Here is a 6,714-nt window from a genome sequence, read left to right on the forward strand (position 1 = left end):
TATTAGATTTAGCACAATATAATGAAGAATGTATATCCAAGAACTCGGTGAGAATATATACGTATACATATAGTAGGATCAAAAGAGTTGAGTGAATATGGAAGACAGACTTGTCGCTTTTGTTCATTTTAGGAGGGGAACCCCCGCCGATATGACAAATGATACATGTATATGCGACTACAAATTAGTTCGACAGACTGAAAGTAAAATGTTAATATATAAAACCCACCATTTTTGATAATACGTGAGGGTATGGACAGCAACGCTTCACGACAGAATATTTTTCATGGAGTGCTAACGTGCTTCATGAAGTACAAGTATGCTGGCGTGAAGCGTCGCGGTTCATGACCTCGGGACCTCAAAAACGAAAATTATACATGTATCTTAAATAAAACATCTCGTGTTTTATAGTCTTTGTTTACATCATGGAGGATATGAGAAATGCTTTTTTATCCACATTATTTTTTCAATGACTTTATAGTAACTGCTTGCTATTAAATTCATATTTAATTCAGGTCATCAAATTCTAACTGTCGTACATACTTATTTACAATCGCAAATAATCATTACCAAATAACAATAAGGAAATTGTTATGGTAGTTGTATCATGTCTCAACAGTCTGTGCAGTCGCAAATGCTGGGTAAAGTTTTCCATTAATTTCAAGTTTGACTCTGAAACTAAAGAAAATGTTTCAAGAATGTGTGTCGAAATCATATTTTGTGTTGTGTTTTTATCGATGATGTACATTTCTAATACGAAATATAAGCAAAAACGTTAATCCTTACGCTACGTCTCTTACTAACATAACACTATTTTAGAACACTTGTCACTCCACCTAAAATGAGGAGTGTACTCGACTAACGCAAGTTCAACAAGAGTGATTTGATATTTTATTTACAACTCTAGTTACCCGTGTAACTCGTATCAAAGCAGCACTTCACACTCTATGACGTCACAATGAAATATGATATGTGTTTTTTGGGGTGTAAATTGCTTTTTAAGTTGTGTTGTTGTATTTCAAAATATTAATGTTTGTACTACGTAGCTATTAAGACCCCGCGGGTGCCCTATAGTAATCAATATGTCCGTTCGCCGGTCCGTCACCACTTTCTATGATACGCAATGACTTACGTTTCCTTTTGGAACAGTTTCATACATTTTATGAATAATACTTAGATTAAATAGAGGAACACCCCAATCGATTGTTAGATATATCGGCTTTGCTATTACGGATATTTTTTAACATTAAAAAGATAATGACGCTTTCTATGACACGCAATAACTTGAGATTGCTTCAGAAGATTTTATAGAAATTAAATCTAATACTCGAATTAGGCGGAGAAAGACCCAAAGCAATTTTCAGATTTACTGGTTTTGTATTGACGAAGTTATGGGGGTTAGAATAGTTTAATATTTAACACTTTCTATGACACGCAATAACGATGTTACATGAGAAAATTTTCATAATTTTATATGTAGTACTCCGATTAGGCAAAGGAGGACCCCTTTGAATTTTCATATTTCTATCTATCTTTCTGTCCATTAGCGCTTTCTATGACAAGTAAGAAGTAAACTTTCCTTGGGAGATGTTCACCAGTCGATCCGTCCATTAAGTACCCTTGAGGGACCCTATCTGATTTATCAGTTTACTAATGAATTATACTATGTTTAATCAAACCATCAATTTATATATAATCAGACAGAAGTTCCTTCTATCATCAACACAAAATAGCCGAAGCCCATGAAATTGTAAAGGGGTCAATATACAAAATTGAAAAGCCAATAATGCATTGTAGAATTAAAGCTAGCAAATGTGTAAGGTTGCATACAACACTTGCTTCATTTTCATTGAAAGTCTCTAGAGATGGCCCTTGCGTTTATGACATATGACTCCATGGAACACCCGATCGTATCCTCTATCCCTGTCTGGCAATTAGGTTTTGTAGTCTTAAGCTGATACAAATCATGTAAATCAAAAGCCTTCACACAATATCAAAATCTCACGGCCTCGTACTCTCTCGGTTTTTATATGTCGCACGGGGATAACGCTGATATGATCTGTTGGAATCAAATTCTTTGTCTCTGGGGTCACCATCAATCAAGGAAGTTGTTTCTGGCGTATGGGTTAGTGGCAGATAGAAGTCTGGACGATGAATCATTAATTCATATTTTTCAGTCTTTTAATTGTGTTTTGTTACATGTACAAGTGTTCTGTACAACAGGATGTTTCAGCATTTTTGGGGGATCTTTTTTCTTCTATTTTTAACACCCCACTCCCAATAAAGCAGGCAACTACATGTACAAATATAGATTTTCATAAAACCTCTGAATTAAGCAGTACATATTTTCACTTCCAGTAAAAGATACATGTAAGTAAAGAGTAACTGTACTTTTCGATAATTGCTGATTTACAGTCGTTCACGAAGAAAATAATGGATATTTCTTGGCTGATTATAATGATCTAAATTTTTACTGACATGTAAATTGATCTTAAAGAAGTGTTTTTTTTTTTTTATTTGCATGAACGATTAGATGACGACAGAATTTAAAGGGACACTCTCACAATCTAAATATTTGAAAAATTTACATAAAAACTTGTAAATACGTAAATATTTCGAAGTAGGTTTGAATGAATTTTTGATATATAATGGTGTCAGAACTACGAAGATGTCAAAAATGGTGGGGTACTGAAGAGGAGAAAAAATGTATAGTCAAGGGCTAATACGCAATTTCCGAGTTACCCTATAATTGTTTCCCTAAAGTAAAGATAAAAGAATTGTGTGTAGTGGGTATGCATATACCGGTACATGGTGTCGAATCTGATGTGTTTACGAATTGAATAGACTTTAATAGGATGTTGTTCACCGCAAAATTAAGCATTTCAAATGATAGCATGGCAAAACATTTTCCACGACAGAGAATTTGAGATGGTTATCAGAACATGACTTTATTACATTTTCAACAGATGTAAAACCGAAATTTATCCATTGGATAAAAATTGATTTTTTCACAGTGTGGAAATTACAATCGGAATTATTCTCGCCGCAATATTCGTGCGTGATACATAAAATCACTTTCATTTTACGTTATATATGATTAGTTTTTCATGCTTTTTTTTATTTGAATACCCAAAATAAAATTGAATTAAAATCGTCGTATTGTTTAAATGTATTGAGTTTTTATGTATTTTGCATATTTCATAGAGTACTATATATAATTTCTGCTCACTATTGTTTTGAACGTCAATACAGGGACATCTGAGGAAAATGTATTGAAAAAAGAAAGAAAATTCCATGTTTTTTTGTTGACGGATATGGAATTTGTTTCACCCATGAGACATGATTTTTATTATTTTCACGCATGCTTCGTACTCGTGAGAATATCAAAACAGCCTGTCTTACTCATGAAATAAATTCAATATTCAACAACAAAACATTGACTATCCTCTATTTAACAGCTACTAGCGGTGTAAAAGTTGGGTTAGTTTAGATGACATGTTGTGTTAGTATAATAGAAAAAAGGAAGAAAATTGGCTTCCTGGATTTTGTAAAGGAAGGACATGAGAAATCACATCCTTCGCGAGATGTGCATTCATAAGTTCTTCATTGTAATATTTTAAAGTAGAGCATTTCATGATATTAGATTAGTAACATGGAACACTTTAAGAGAGTTGGGGCTATAGATCAAAGTTTTGAACTTTTGGACAGAATGCTGAATTTTCATGCAAAATTTCGGGAAAATCAATATAGTTGTTTTCAAGAATCGGTGCTCTGTTTATAAACATATCAACCAAATTAATGAATTTACAACATTTGAACTAGTTCTAAGTTTCTACTACTTGTATAATAAATTGACTACAGAACCATTATCTACAAAGTGATAGCTTTCTGTGAACAACTTTGTGCTCAAAACATTCTTTCAATCGCTGCGTTCATATATTGCCCAAGGGCTTTTGAAAACCACCCGAACTACAGGAAAACACAAATTCAACGAGTTTATGAGTACTTTGGAATGAAATAACTTTTTTAAAAATGGGAATTCGATCGTATTGAAGAGGAAATAAATAAAAATGTCATATTTGATTTAATGGTCTAATTCCAACAAATTCTTCTTGAAACGGTCAGTTTAATGTTTTTCACCGGTTGCTAAAAGTCACGCTTTCATAATTTTTCTCGTCATCTACACAATCAGTCTGTTATATACATGTAGGCCTGTATAAACTCTGTACCCACTCAAACATTCGATATAACACTGAACGCACCTCCGTCATAGAAGAGTTGGTATCTCGGAAATTGCGTATTGAAGAACCATGAATTGATGGCTTTTTTCAGATCTTGTAAAAGGGTATTAGTGTAATTTGTTTTATGCTCTGGCGTTGATGAATTAAGGTACGCTTAAGTATAAAACAGATTTCATGGTTCTTAAGACCAATTGTCAACTACTTTATTCTCATGTTGCATTGCAGCAGGGATGACACCAATCTTATTTTTAAGAAATAGAACAGAACCAGCCTTTCTTGACGTGCGCTAGGAGAATTTTTGTGTTTGAAACCATTTTATGATTAGATAGAATGGTTGCAATATTTGATTTGTTACATACTTTATTGGGGGGGGGGGGGTAAAGTGGATTTATTTAGTCATCATTTCTTTTTCAGTTGAAAAACAAATAATGTCCCTACGTTTGGGAAAGAAAAAAAAGAAACCCACAACAAATCAAATACTTTATACTCGCCATTGAACTTTGATAGACTGTATTATCTTCTCTCTTTATTTTGTATTTATTCGTCCATCTGTTGAAAATAAAAAAGGGTATTGCATTAGAACATTCTGAGCTCATTAAATATAGCACACTAACCGATATCGGAAAGTTGGAAACAGCGCCATACATGTACATAAATGTAGACTCGTTGGACATCAATAGGTATGTTTAGATAACATGGCTGTCTTCGTGCACGTCGTCAATTATTACCCACCAACAAGGAATAATGATTAAGTTTATATAATGAACATTATTAGAATTTTTAGATCTTTTCCTATGTAAAATAAACATCAGCATTCCAAGGTAGCCAATGCCACGAACGCTATAAGAAGCTAGAAGTGTGTTAATACAAGGTTATTTTAGCCATGGCATTTGAGATGTTTTTGTATTTCAGCCACAAACTGAATTTAGCTCCCTGATAAATCATATACATCGTATACTCTCGTGACGACTGCAAACTCTCCCATAAAACACGCTAGTCAGTGAAATTACCCACGTAATAGGAAAGTCGTACAATATGCTGATGAGCCGCAAGCCTTAACACCAATAAACAATTACAATAAACTACACCGCAATATAGCTATTGTCATTTCCTTATTTATTGATATCCTGAAGAAAAGGTATTATTACAATAGAGTGATAGAAAATATATTGATTTACTCACGATACCTGAAATCACATGATTTACTGCCAGAGGCAAATTGGCTCACGGGTAGATACATGTTGCATTCATGCATACATTTTAAAATTTCTCGCCGTAAATCTATAGTTTTCCGAAAATAATGTTATAAAGCCCCGTCTTAATATCATGCTTCGGTAATTTAGATCGAATTTCGCGATTTTGTAAACAGTCGGGATTCTCTGTGTTGTAGTTTGAAATTTAATCAACACAAGGGACCAGCACTAAGACTGTACTATGCAACCCTAGCCGAAAACTTTTGATAAAATGCTTTCCCTAGTCTGTTATACAGGATATGAAGGCCGCACAAACATTGCAGAAAAATAAGGTATACAGCTGCTTATGTGATTTTTTCTGCAATGTATGCGACCTTCATCTCCCGTTTAACAAACCAAAGAAACAAATCTTATTACTTATATATTTTTCTGCATTTTTAAAAACATGAATACTTTGAAATACATAAAATATTGATGCTATTGACTAGTATGTTATTCAAACGAAAGAGCTGAAAATCACCTGACCTTGAATTGTCTCCATATTTGGTAATGATGTCCATATTCAACGATTGTGAAGGGAAATAACCCAAGAAGGACAAACTCTAAACTCATGAAATAAACTATCGTATAAAAATAGATACATATGATCTAACATTCTAAATGCAAATATAAAGTACACAAGAAAACATTTTTTTTCAACAATTTCGACGATGCCGCAAAATAGTTCGTTGAATATGTACACAGGCGGCACTAAAAACCACGGCTTTAACTACATATATATTGAAACAGTCTTCATAGAAGTTTGCAAATGACAAGCAATAGCTTACTATAGAATGTGTGAATGGATTCCTCGACCCAGCATCTTTTAGTTAACCTTGCTCAGGTATCGTGGGGACTCTGAACAACTGTTGTACCTGCTATAGCTATAGCATTTTATCTAGGCCGCCCAGAACGAATAAAACTATTGACCCGTGTATAGCAATGAAGACACTAAGATCCGGCATCCCCCCTCCCCCATGAAAAGGTGGAACAGGATTCTAGCTATCATTGCGGGATATCAAGAAATGTCTTATGAAAAATTCCCCGTCCAGAAAACATGCCAGAGCGTACAGCTATACATATAAAGACGATAACAAAACTCAGAGCCTCAACAAATCTCCGATCCCTGAATTTTATCTCCCAGCATTGCTTTCATTATTTGATGGAATGAATGATTTTCAACCACACATCCTCATTATTATTTTCACACAATTCAACAGAAACAAACAAATTCAACAGGG

This window comes from Ostrea edulis, chromosome 3, assembly GCF_947568905.1.
Source record: "Ostrea edulis chromosome 3, xbOstEdul1.1, whole genome shotgun sequence".
Taxonomy (NCBI): Eukaryota; Metazoa; Mollusca; class Bivalvia; order Ostreida; family Ostreidae; genus Ostrea; species Ostrea edulis.